The sequence below is a fragment of the Zonotrichia leucophrys genome, chromosome 12 (genome assembly GCF_028769735.1).
Source record: "Zonotrichia leucophrys gambelii isolate GWCS_2022_RI chromosome 12, RI_Zleu_2.0, whole genome shotgun sequence".
NCBI classification, from domain to species: Eukaryota; Metazoa; Chordata; class Aves; order Passeriformes; family Passerellidae; genus Zonotrichia; species Zonotrichia leucophrys.
In genome coordinates, this window is record NC_088182.1 from 13,293,280 (window position 1) to 13,307,182 (window position 13,903).

General features: G+C 38.9%; 1 protein-coding gene across 4 annotated transcripts in view; it reads right to left on the reverse strand.

Annotated features, from left to right (window-relative positions):
- CACNA2D3 (calcium voltage-gated channel auxiliary subunit alpha2delta 3) overlaps positions 1-13,903 on the reverse strand; it is a 454,430-nt gene that overhangs the window by 265,101 nt on the left and 175,426 nt on the right. The window lies entirely within an intron of this gene.

Here is a 13,903-nt window from a genome sequence, read left to right on the forward strand (position 1 = left end):
CATCAAATGCATTCAACCTACAGGAAAAAATAACCCTGAACCCTAACAAATTTTCTCACTATTTCCCATGGCATCAGATCTATTTGAGGTTCCTAAAAACATTAATATAATTTCAATGTAGATTTGAAATGTGTTTTGGAACTAAAAATAATAATAATCATTTGTGTAACTTTAACAGGCCTGTCTCTCTGACTCCTATATATATGGAATTGTAAGCAAGATTTCTATCTTAATCAAATGTAATGAACTCTGTTAAGCAAAACAGCAGATAACAAGAAAGGAAAACCTATGCCTGTTTTTAAAGCATTATTTCTTTCATATCTTGTATCAAGGTTTCTGCTACATTACCAACCAAAAACCAGCAGCAGTCTGTGTGCTGGAACACCAGTTTTCTGTGTGCAGAAAATACTTACGACTACCAGTAGTTACCCTTCCTCAGGTGAAATATTTAGTGCAATTTTAGTAGCCTTACTATTGATTTGCATGTCTAATTCCCAATCAAAATTTACAGTAATTGAGCTGTGAATATGCCAAAAATATTTCCTAAAGTGCTGCCAGATAACTATTTAAACACAGTTCAGCAGTTGAAAGTATTCCTGGGAGAGAAACAAGATTGGGTTTCCATCATCAGAGCAATTTTCCTCACTGGCTTCCCCGTGAGAAACCCACACTGTGCATGTGGGATCAGCAATAGATCACTGGACTTTAAGGACGTTACCCAGGTACCTTCCTGTGACTTGCCCACTTTAGGGTTCGTTTCACATGTGAAAAAGGGGTTTTCCTCTGCAGCAAATCTGTAAGGCTGCAGGTGCTTTGAAAACTTCTGAAAAGGCGGGGCTGTTTAGAGAGGGTATAAGATTTATTAGCATTTACTGAGCTTAGGTAATATTCTGGCATGGTGCTAATTGTGCTGCAGGTCCTCCTGAGTTCCCTCAGAGTTCTGGGCTGTGCTCCTTTCACAGCTCATTTAGCAGACAAGGTAAAGAAGCCAGGAGAGAGTTTGATGTTGTTCCTCAGCCTCACTTTTATTTCCCATGCCCAAACCCAGTATCATATCAGATAGCAGTGAATGCCTCAGGGTGAAAACAGGTTTCCCAGTCTCAATGTTTTATCACAAAAAGCTTTGCACCTGTTTGCCACAGCACACAGAGGAGCATCAGACTCTGATGCTGACCTTGGAGGGATCTTTGCTCCTCTCAGGAGCACAGCAGCAGGGCAAGGCACCGTGGCTGATTCAGTCCTTGAGGTGGGGACACACAAACACACAGAGAAGGTTTCCTCTTTCCAGAAAGCCTGGCAGTGTGTTTTATACCCCAGATTGTTCTCCTCAGCTGTGTGGTATTTTCTAGGGAAGTTTAGTACTAAAATTGCTGTTGCTGTCACTAAGATGCACCAAAAATAATTTAGTGCCTGTTACTTTACTATTCAAATTCCTAGTGCTTATGGCTTAAGATAGATATCAGTCTTGCAACTAATGCCACACAAAAACTGCCTGCTCTGTGACTGCTATCAAATTCCACTGCAACCCAGCCAGACAATGCTCAGCCACACTAAGTGCAGCAAAGCACAATCAAAGCAGAAATTATAAATAAAGGATAAAAATAAATTAAAAGCTTAGCATATGCAATTATCGCAAATAACTTCAATTATCCACTTATATTCATTCAAAACTGGCAGATATTCAGGTTGATTGTTGTTAGAGTGCGAGCTGGTTTTTTGAGGCAACAAGAGTTCAGCTTGGCACAGTGCTGGACAAAACAGAAATGAAACTGCAAGTGGATTAAAGTACATGAAATTCATACATTGCATAACAGTGGCTAAGACAATCCTGGAGTAATTAGATGCATTTCTACTCAACTAGGCTGACACTATATTTAATTATGGCATCTGGAGTTTGCCAGGGCATTGAAGGAAGACTCCATATGAAGAAGATAACACATTTGTCTTGTACCAAGTTCTTCATTGCTCAAAGGCTGCACAAACCCAATATATGAGATATAAAATATGCAGATTATCAAATCTGCTCCTACCATGTTATTATGTCTAGCACAGAGCAGAATGAGGTGTTAAATAGGGTTTTATTCTATACTTTTAATTCCATATGTCCCAGACATGAAGGAATCAGTTCAGCTGCAGACACAACTTAGAGCTGTTCCAGGGACATTTAAAATGTGATTTTTTTTGCCTGGCTGGGGTACAGCAACAGCCAGCTCCTTCAGCCACCTCTCCTGCCTCAGGGCCAAGAGGAAGATTCTTCAGAATTTTGCACCAACCACACATCCACCCAAGGTTGTGTAATTTTCTGGCAATACCTTTACTCATCCTTTTCACTTCACTTGCAACATGGCAATACAATTTGCAAAGTTTTACTTTCAATGAGTAGCTCACAACCAGTGAATTTTCTCTTCCACATACATTTAAAAATTTAATGAAAATGTTACTTTGTAAAACACCTTCCAAAAGCAAGGGAAGCAGCCTGTGTATGAGTCCATAGACTCACCTGCTTACACACACCTTTAAATATTGTCAACACTAACCTGTGAGTGTCATTATGATCCTTTTTCCCGCTCTCCTATATTGAAACCCCTAGATTAAAACATCTGATTTGCTAATTTTTCCACACATTTAGGGTGCTACAGGTCATACTCTTTACCTGACTGTCACAATTGCTCCCCTGCTTGGATAATGCCAGACTGTCTTTCCTGCATTTGAGGACAGTGAGGATTTTCATGGCTGAGCAAAACCAGCTCCCCCTCAGCTCTGACAGCTCCCAGCACCACTGCTGGATGCTTGGCAGGTCTTGCTTGAGAAAGATTTGGGATAACTGTTTTCAGTCTAATTCTTTTAATGAAAAATTCTCCTTTGGTAGAATTTATCTCACCTAACCTCATCTATTTCAAAGTTAATCATCTCTCCACTGAAGTTTCCTAAATATCCTTCAAATGTAGAGACATCAAACTCCAAGGGTGCTGCATTTTCCATTCTAAAAGAGCTCATAAGATACAGAAAAACCTTTGGAACTTTTCCTTCACTAGATGTTTAACTTTATATGATTGAAACTAAGGGAGATGAATCCCACACCATATGTGCAACACAAATGAGCTAAAGGGAAATGGAAATATTCCCGTGTTCACTCAATAGGGAAAGGACACTTGAAGCAGCACTTTGTCCTGCCAGCAGTCCTGGCATGAGTCAAGGTGTTTCTGTTCTGTTTACATTTAGAAGCACCAAGTGAAATCAATTGTCTTTGCTTTGTTCCCTCACTCAGCTTTTTCCTCACCTCTGCACTAAGGCTCAGTCCCTCAAGTTAATTCAAATTCAGCTTGCAATTTGTGATCTGCTTCAACCAAACCAGTCATGATATACTGTCCTTCTTTCAGTTTCCAACCAGATTACTGTCACACAACAGCAGAAAAAAACCAACCCTCAAGATTTATTACTCCAAACAAAGGTCAGTTCCAGAGTTTGCAGGGACAGACTTCCATTGCCTAGCCCAGCACTCCATCACAAGGCACAGAGCCTTGTCTTCACTTTCAAACCAAGCAATGCAATGTCCACTGGACTGGTTTTTAATTCTGACAGGGTCAGGATGTCAGTTGCCAATAGATTAACTGAAAAGGAAAATTTTAAAACACTGAAAGGAAAACGAAACACCAAGTTTGCAACTAAAAATTCCCCAGCTTCTTCTTGCAAGTGGAATTCTCTAAGATAGATATTGAGGCAAATAGAAAATTATTGTGAATATGTGAGGAAAGTAACTGGTATCCATTTCTAAATGCATCAGTAGTGGATTTTGCAAGCATTCACCAAAGACTTAGAAATCCAGTGTTACATCTCAAGTCAAATAGGCACAGATTCAATAATAGAATGTACCAAATTCTGCCTTCAAACACAGCCATGGCTTAGCCCTGTTCCTTCTCTTACTGAGCAAAGACTGGGACCTATTCCTATTTCTTTCCTACTCCTGTCTCCATATCCTGAGCTCATTAATACCACATTAGGTGACCCAAACTTCACTGTTAAAGTTTTTCATTCTACTCTCCACTTCTTCTGTAGCACCTACCAACTATTCTTTCTTCTTCTGCTTAAAACAGCCTTGGTGTGCACACTGTCAAGCATGTTCATGACCAGACTTTTCTAGGTCCCTAGCAATTCCTCACTCTGCTGACTTCCATTTCCAGTTTTCCCTATTCCCTTTGCACTCTCATTAAGCACATCTAGAATATCTTGCACTAGCACAGTCTAATTCTTTCACCTTTTTCTCTTTAGACCATGTCACTCTTCCCCAGTCTCTGCTCTCCTTGTGGCAGAACCTTCCTCAGCCTCTCCTAAATGCACCAAAAACCCCCTTGGCTGCTGACCCTCCCAGTTTCCAGCGCCCCAAGGTGAATACAGGGAGATGAGAGCTCTCTCCTGGGTCCAGAGGGCACATGGGCACACTGACAGTGCCTCAGCAGACAAAGACACTCTTTCCCCTGCCTGCTGCAATAAGAAAGATGGGATGGTGTCTGTCCCTGAATACAGACTTGTATTTAATTTCCCAATCCAGCTGGGGGAAAGTCTTGTTCAACCCTGCACAGAAAATTCACACTGCAAAGAACTTTCAAAGATTTCACTTGCAGACAGTCTTGCTGTGATACATTTCTAATGGCCATATGCCTCCATGTGTGGAGTTTCCAAATGCAAAAAACTTGATCCAGCTGGAACAGAATTTCAAAGAAAACCTTGTGTCAAGGCCCCAGCCCTGCCAATTTCAAGAGCTGGTTCCCAAGCACAGAAGTGCTACAGAGTTTTAATGAAAAGAACATCAGTATTATGTTTAAAAGAGTAAACCATTGAATTTCCCCAGTTTCTCTCTTGTAAAAAGATGACATTCAAAGATAAAATTCCAAGTTTCTTTGGTCTCCTGAACCATACTTTATAGTTCTGGAGACTTCTTTGCTGAGAATGCTGGAAATAATTACAAAATCAACTTTCAGACTAAGTGATAATTTAGTCTTTTCATAGTTTAGAATATTCTGGCTGGTCTGGTACAAAAAAAAAAAAAAATAAAAAGAAAAATACTATATTGAAACTCTCTGGTTTTGGACATTTTGGAAAAACTCTCTGGTGTAGACATTTGTCCAGAGTTAGTAACTGGACATCAATTCCATGTACCTGAAGGATTTTGGTGGCACCTGTGGATTAATGCTCAAGTCCCAGAGAGTACAAGGGGTATCACTTTGCCAAAGTCACAATTAAATACAAGTCTGTATTCAGGTACAGACACCATCCCATATATTAATTTATTTTTTAAATACTTTTTTTAGTTATAATAGTATTTTTAGTTCTATCTTAAGAACAATATTAAACTGTCCTTGTAATTAAAGGAAAATTACAAATTCCCAAACCCAAAGAAAGGCTGCATTGCATAATCAAAACCTTATCTGCATTGTTTTGTAAAGTGAACAAGTTCAAATCCAGTGGGTGTTTTGTTCCCTATTTAGAAGAGTCTTGTTCTTGTATTCTCCTAGTGACTAAAAGATAGCTTTACTTTCACCTCTTAATTACTCTTTATCAACTGAAACATTCACCATTTAATTATCGTATGCAGATTTATTTGGAAAACGAGTTAAAATTTGCAACACCGCACAAAATTTCCATTAAGCTTGACACATCTCTAGATTTTGGTATGACCTAGGGAACTCTTTTCATAGAATAATCCCATTTTTCTGACTAATTTTTTTTTTCTCTTGCCTCTCAAAGTGCTTCTAAAATGAGCCTGGGGAACAATAAGAGTCTTCACAGAGCTAACCAACACCTGCAGGTCCAAAAAGTAACAACCAAGACTACAACCAAGCCAACAAAAACTATTAGCTTAAGTTTGCAGAGGCAGTGAGTAAATTATAACAATAGTTCTCCATTTATCTTGGATTATAAGAGAATTGTGAAACACCCGCAAGGGTGGGCAGGCCCTGGCATAGGCTGGTCAGAGAAGCTGTGGCTGCCCCTGGATCCCTGGAAAGGTCCAAGGCCAGGTTGGACATTGGGGCTTGGAGCAACCTGGGACAGGGTAGAACAATATGACCTTTCATGCCCCTTCCAACCCAAACCATTCTCTATTTCTACTGAAAATAAGAGGAAATCAAATGTATTTTGTATGACCAAACCATTATAATTAATGTTTTCGCTACCCCAGGACACAAAGATGAGTCAAACATGCTCAGTAATTAGGGTTTCATCATAGGCCCTTGGAGAAATAAGGAGCAAATTGAAATGAAGAACACTTCTGTGTAACACTTAAATGGTTCAGAATGAGTTCTCACCAACTGGATTTTTTCTTTTTCTGATATCTCACACAATCCTTATAAATTATATAAGACCTCAATAATGTAAGTACCAATAAAGAGACATAAAAAAAATTAAAAGACAGAGAAATTATTTCTTTCATCTGAAAACATCTCAGTGGTCTGCTGTAACTATTGGCAGGAAATCTGAGATACCATTGACTGAAAAACCTTGGGAGAAGGATTCAGAAAATTAGACAGAGATTGCATATATAATGAACACAAGGTGCAGCTCAGCTTACATTCCTTCCATGCCCTTCAGTTGGTGACAAGAAATTTGCCTGCCACACTTTTGAATTCAGAGTGTAACACTGGCAAATTCTGAAATGCCTTAACTTTTCTCACTTTTAACTCAATAATATAATAGATGTTGAGATGCTACTAACTTTCCCAAGCTTCTTGGACTACTCAGCTCTTTCCTCAGCTTAGTAGAGGAAGCCCTTGCTTTACTACAGGTCTGACAGAGCCCTGCCAAAAAGCCCGTCTTCTACCCACAGCCTGAGCAGCACTCACTATAAAAAATAAACAAAGGCACAACAACAAAATCAAAAGAAGTACAATTTTAAACACAAAATATATAGCCAAATTTTTGCACATATTTAGCAAGGCTATCATTTATCATCAGTTCCTTTTTTTAGGCTATTTTATAAGAAATCAATCTGTGCTTTGCTTGGATCTAACTGAATCACTCGTAAAGAAAAATCAACCACTTGAACACGAATTCTAATGGAAGTGGATAGTTTCTATTAATTTCATGGGGTTGATTGATGAGCAGAGCAACCTACTGATCTAAAGCATCAGATCCTAACAGCATCTCCCAAAGCTGAAGTACTGCAGGCACCAACCAAATCTGAGACCCAAGTAGTTCTTGCTCATTAGCAGTCTACTTGTGAAGTGCTCTTTCCCCATCACTGCTCCCCTCCCAGCTTTGTTATTTAACATTCCACTGTCAAAATAAAATATAACTATAGCTGTGTCACCCTTAAACTTTCAAATATAGGAGGTTTTACCCTCTATGTCTGCTTAAAAAGTAATTTTTATTATCTGGTGTAGCTAGGAATAAATTATGTTTGCCATATAACATTTCCTAGAGAGCACAGGATTTTGGGGACAAAGACTGCCACCTTTTGGCAATAGTCTGTAACAAAAAAACCCCAGTTTCTTACGTCAATTATCTTATTCTAGGGAACATCTTTATTGTATTATTTTTGCATCTTATATCCAGCAAAGTGAAGAACAAAACATGGGGTTTAACTGAAGCCAACCTGAAAGAATTCCAATTTTTAGAATTGTTGCATAGCAACATAGGTTTTTTAGCTTGGAATCAGAGAAATCAGACCTAGGGGGCTTTTTCCTGAAGCACATTGAGTAGATAGCCCTGGCACACAAAGTTGAATATTACATAGGAAAACTCATTTTTAAACATAAAAATATTAATTTTTATGCAATTTTTTTCTCCATGCAGTACTGATTTAATCTTTGAGTACATCTGCTCTATTCATTAGGTCAGAAGGTCTTAAAGAGAAATTATTAAATAATTAGAATGCATCAGAATATAAATAATCTACCAGAACATAAATAATCTGCTGGAAACCTTAAATGGTATTATCTACTTTTTTAGTGCTTGGAAACAAGGATTTTTCATGATGTTTTGATCATTGGGGCTTTTCTAGTAGCTGAAATAAAAAGGGGTAAAACCAGATTCTGTCATACAGCACAAGGGGTATAATCCCAGGGATTCAACAGACAAACTTTTATATCAGGCAATGTACCTGATACAAAAACCCACCAGGGACGGTGGAATCACCAACCAGCAGTGTGTGTCACAAGCAGCATCTTGACAGAGCAAGACAAAGGAATTACTGAAATAAATAAATTAACAAAACGTGTGAAATGTTTGGATTCCATTTGAGAAATACAGAAGTTCGCAGGTAGAATTCTTCTAAAACATGGACAGAAACTCTTGGGGAATAATTCAAGAATGGTCTGGGGCTTTAGAAGAATCCTTAGAAGTTCCAGAGAATACTCACACTAAATGAAACATGCCATGAGCATGAAATACACTGAGAGATCCAAAAGTGATCAATAATAGAAGACAAAGAAAGGGCCAAAACAGGACAACAGAGGGCCTGAGAAAAGCTTGTAAATCAGCAGCATGAGGAAAATAGTTATCCAAGTTTTTATTTTCACCAGAAAAGTAAAAGCCAGAACTCACAGAGAACAGCTGAGAAGATGAACGAAGATAACATTGATAGAGCCAGAGTAATTTGCAACTTCAATACGTGAAGAAATCAAAGTTGAAGAATGAACACAGAAATGCAGATATATTTTTGTTAAAACAATTACAGAAAGATCAAAAGAGTATTTTACTGAGCTTCTCAATGCTGAAATTCACAAAAGCAATCGGCCTTTTTCCAGACAGCTGAGCCATTTGTAGAAGAATGAAATTGTGAAGAGCTTCAAGAGGCAATCAGAATACTGAGGAGAAACAAAAGCACCAGGTGTGAGTAATCTTGGCACTGAATTATCAAGAGCAAGAGGGGGAAAGGAAGTCAAGCACTTTATAGGGGCATTTGGTTAGTTTGAGTTTGGGCAAAATTTTCAAACATTAAGATACATCTGCTGTATTTAAAAAAAATTTAAAATAATGTAATTTCACAAAAAAAAAAAAAACTAGTCTTAAATTGAAGAATAGAATTTTGAAGCTTTAGCTGTTTTCAAAATCAGTTTTATTTCCAGCATGTTAAAAACATATCTTTCTTATACAAATGTTGGAGGGGTTTTTTTGTTGGCACGTTTTTTGTGGAAGTTTTATTATGGTTTGGTTTTTGGGGTTTTGTGTGGGGTTGTTTGTTGGTAGCTTTCTAATTGTATTAAACCCACAATCTATTAAAACCAGGAACTTGAACAGCACTCTACTCCTGATTTTAAGAACCTAAATATCATCAAAATGAAAAGCTCCCGCCCTTTAAAGTCTGCATTGAAAACAAGTGACTAACCCCTTGCCATATGGAATTCCATTGATTGAACTGAATTTCAGCAGCGTAATTCTGCTTTTACTAGTGGGAGCCATGAAAGCAGATGAAGGGTAGCAGAGCACAGCAGAGCCTACTACCTGTCTGGCACCATGGCCGTGGTGCACAGATGGAAGAGGGATCTGGTGCAGGCTCCCAGGCTTCCACACCACACAATTCACAGCTCTTTGGAGCAGGGTAACAGTACATGCTGCTTAAAAACTATTTTGCTGCTGTCAGCAGGACTTCCATATGGGGGCTGCCATGTTCCCACTGCACACATTACATGGCTTGCTGAAGAACGTGCCATTTCCAGCCTTCCCAAAATCATGTCCTGGTGGTCAGGCTTAATGCCTGCAATCCCCTCGGCCTTGGTAGTTTTCAACTGACTGAGGAAGTAAAGAAAAACATTTTTTTTAGAGCTCTTAGGTATAAAGGCTGGGATTAGGGTTGTAAAGCAGTGTCATCTTGGCAGCCTCAACTCTGAATTCCTTCGGTGCTGAATTTTGGGAGACATTTTTTGGGTGGAGGGAGGGGGAGAATATTGTTGTTTTGGGATTTTGAGGAGTTGTTTTGCATATGCTGCTTACTCTTTTCAAGTTAAGTCTTTTTCCAATCGGTGTTTGAACTGTTTGCCAAACGATATTCAAATAAAAATGTGTAAGATGTTTCCCATGAATCTTTAAGAAGTATGAATGATGGCTAAGTCATACACTAATAAAACTTGCAAGGTCAATTTTATTACACAAATGTGTAACAGACCGTGCAAATGGCAATTAAATCCTCAATTTTTGAAAGTTGGGATATTGCTTTCTTCTTCAGACATTCAGTAGGGATTTCCAAAAGCAGGCATTGAACCCCAGGGATCTCCACTGCTACATCTAGAAAAATATTTCAGTTCCTCATTAAGAGAAACAGCAAAAAAACAAAGAATAAGACCTTTTAGAGTAGTAAAACAGTACAGAAGCTGCAAGTACCACAATGGAGCACTCCCATGTATAAACATGGATATTGATCAATTCAGATCCTATTTCGTTAGGAAAAATTTGCACTGTCCACCATCACTCTGAACTCTGCTGAGGTAAGGTAAATGGAAGAATAACACAGTATCTTAATTTTACCTTTTTTATACATGAGTTGTATATATGAAATTTTAACATCTGCAAAGAAACAGGGAAATCTGCAAGTCCAGCCCTGCCCTGTTTACTCCAGCCCACACAGAGAGGGTGACCTCCAAAGGAAGAAAGTTATTTTCCCCCAATATTTCACCAGGCAGCTACTAAGTCTTCAAATCTGCTTCAGAATCAATAGAAAAACCCATCTTAAAGATTGTGAAGAAGAAAGCTAGTTAGAAGCTAATAGAAAGCCCCAATATTATTATTTCTGACCTGCTTACAGCAGTTTCACACATAACACTTTCATTTATGCAGACTACACTGGCTTGGGCTCATTTCCCAAATCATTTACATTGTGATACAAGTCTGCACTGTTCTTAAAACAATTTTATCTCCATTTTGAAGGACTGCAGAAAAGGTAAAGAAAAAATTACCATTCTGAGTGAGCCAACACAGTCACAATATTGTTTTGTTTATGAGTCCCTTCTCTATTTTGGTTTATGTCTTTCCTGAAGCCATGGAAGTATCAAAGGATATGCTAATGATAAGCCTTAGTGGCGGTGCCAGATAACGCTTTAAAGGTGAAATGCATAATTCTCTAATAACCTTGGTAGGATACTCATCCTCCCTGGAACACAGTGCAAAGCCACTCTTTTTCCATCACATCACTCAGCCTCAGAAATGAAGAAATAAACCTCAGGTTTGGGATTGGGTTTTGGTAGGTTTTTTTTATCCTTTTTTGGGTTTAATACATTTCGAGCTAAATTTTATTTGGAAGTATCACTTCTTTGAAATGGATAGTGGTTTGTTTCAGGTTCAAGAGTTAAAAGGATAAAAAAATTTAGCTCTGTAAGACAGGTGGTTGTTTGCTGCAGGTATTCTGGTAATACTGCACAAAAGCAGTTCAGCCACCTCACATTACAGTACTGAATTCTCGAGTTCTGTGTGGCAACTGCTATATTCAAATATTGTTTATGTATGAAGATCAAACCTTGAAAAATTATGTGGTTGGCTCTGTTGAGATGTCTAACTATTGACATCCCGAAAGTAACTTGGAGTCGTGTAGTTCTCAGCTCATTTAACAGATTTTACACAGATTTCCTCCACATCAATTAATATTATCTAAAACATTATAAGTTATGAAATTCTGTCATGCTAAAGACAAATCAAATATTAGAAGCATTTCCAAATAACCTTCATCTAGCAATTATCACATTTACATTATGAAACACCACAGACTCTGCACATCACTTCCCATTTTGCAATCAGAAATCCTACTCTATTCAGTCTACATTGTCTTTGCACATCATTGTAAAGCAGCAGTTTAAAAAGCTTTATTCTAAAAACTCAAATGCAGAGGAACCTTGAATTTTCAAGCCATATATCAATATTATTTTTGAGCAAGTCTAAGAATGAGAATTTTACACCTACTAATTTGTCTTAAAACCAATCATAGCTACAAGAGATGTTAATCAGTAGCAAGCTAGGTGGCTTTACAGTATGGACAGGCTTGAATTGAGCATCTCAAACCTGACACCACACAGGAGTGCCAGCAGTGCACCAATCTCCACAACTTGTCACAAATAAAACCTTTTCCTTGTCCCAAAAGATAAGTATGCACTGCTTAGTTTTAATTTTAGTAATGTTACCTGAGAAGGTATTGATTTTTAACTATTACTCTCCAGTGATTCATGTGCTTTTTTTATCCTATATATTAGCATTGCATAGAGTGGGGAGAACAAGAAAGAAGGAAAGTGCTTTGTATTTGGAGAGGCCAAAGGGAAAATGAGACGTTATTTGCTGTGCATTCCTGTTAGAATTCATTCTACTCCTGAGAAAGGTAAACCTACCTCCCCACAAGCTTTTACTGGGGAAATTTCCCCTGCACCACAGAAATGAAGCCATGGATGATGCTCCTCACAATGGAATCACATTCACTCACACCATTTGCAGGTCTTCAACAGCTCTGGGAAACCTGGTTTTGCCAGGGTCCCCAAGTGCAGAATTCCACCAGGGATCTCAGGAATGGCATCCAGCAGAACCCATCATTTGCCATTCCAAGACTTTAGAGGGCAAGTAGAAAGTGGTCAGGATCAGCTACAACACATCTCATTCAAGAGGTTCAAATTCATCCTTTGGCAAATCAGGATTTAGAAGTTTGGGACCACCAGACAAAACACCACCAAGACCTCCCTTGCTTTGGGATCAAGAGAATCAGTCCCTTCCCATTATTCATATTGCTAGATTAAAACTTCACTTGATAAAGCCAAACTTGATACCACTTTCTCAGAAATTATTGTAAATCTCTGGTTTTTAAAAGTTCAAAACCTACAAAGGGTGAAAGGGAAGGAATTTGCCTGATGTGTAACAGAGTTCTGCATCACCAGAGCTCGGCACTCCTGGCACCAGGGAATCAGCACATGCTGTCTGAGCACAGACAGGTAAGTCTTTTTGGAGAATTCAGTGGTGTTGGGGTTGCTTTGTTCATTTTCGTTCCCTAAGAACTTAATAAGCAAATAAATACTCTTAGATTTAGGAGTGCTTTCTAAGAGATATCAGGACAGAATCATCATCTGCACAGATGCTTGAACAGCAGTGAGAGAAGCCAGTTCCATCAGAGGGATGGAAATCATTCCAATTTCAATTTCACATCAAGTGCTAACAGAGGATTTTAGAGCAGGCGGCTGACCCAGCCAGCACTGCTCTGGTTCCAGAGTGATTTGGCTTCCACACAGGCTCCTTTTCACAGTCACTCATTGCAAATCTCTTCTTCAGAAACAGATTTGGAAACTTCAAAGCCAATTAAGTCTCTCCTTCAGTCCGAGAGAAAAACCACAAAGCTTAATTGTGTCCACAGCCTGACCACGGAGAGAGGGAAACAAAACCAAACAAGCTGCTCCTTCAGGTGGCAGAGAAAGTGCACTGGGGAGGAGGGAGGTTAAGAAATGCTGCACCTTGCTTATTAGCATGCAGGAAGATTAATATCCCAGGTACATCCCTGTATCTGCATCCGTGGAATTATCAGGGAGCAGGCAGGGAGCGAGTGCTGAGATCTGTAGATCCTTCCTGGGGATAAGAGGCTAAAGCAGCCAGAGAGCTGCAGAAATGGGAGAGACCTCAGCTCACAAGCCTCCCTCCACACAAGGCTACAGGGGAAAGGGGCACAGCTGTGGGGGGAATGCTAATTCTGGGCTGGTTTATTGTCTGCTGCAAGTAATGAAATGAGCCATAGTGGCATTTCATCCTTGAGGTTTAAGGTTTATTTTCAAATCCAAGGAAAATGAATCTCAGGGATATGGTGAACTCAGATTGACAGATTTTACACAGCTTACCCCAAAATTAATAAATGCCTTGGTGGTGTTCCTTTCCTTCTTTTTTAATTAAGTGACATCCAGATAGAGTAGACAGAAGTATTAAAATTAAAGAATACACCAAATCTTATTACTAG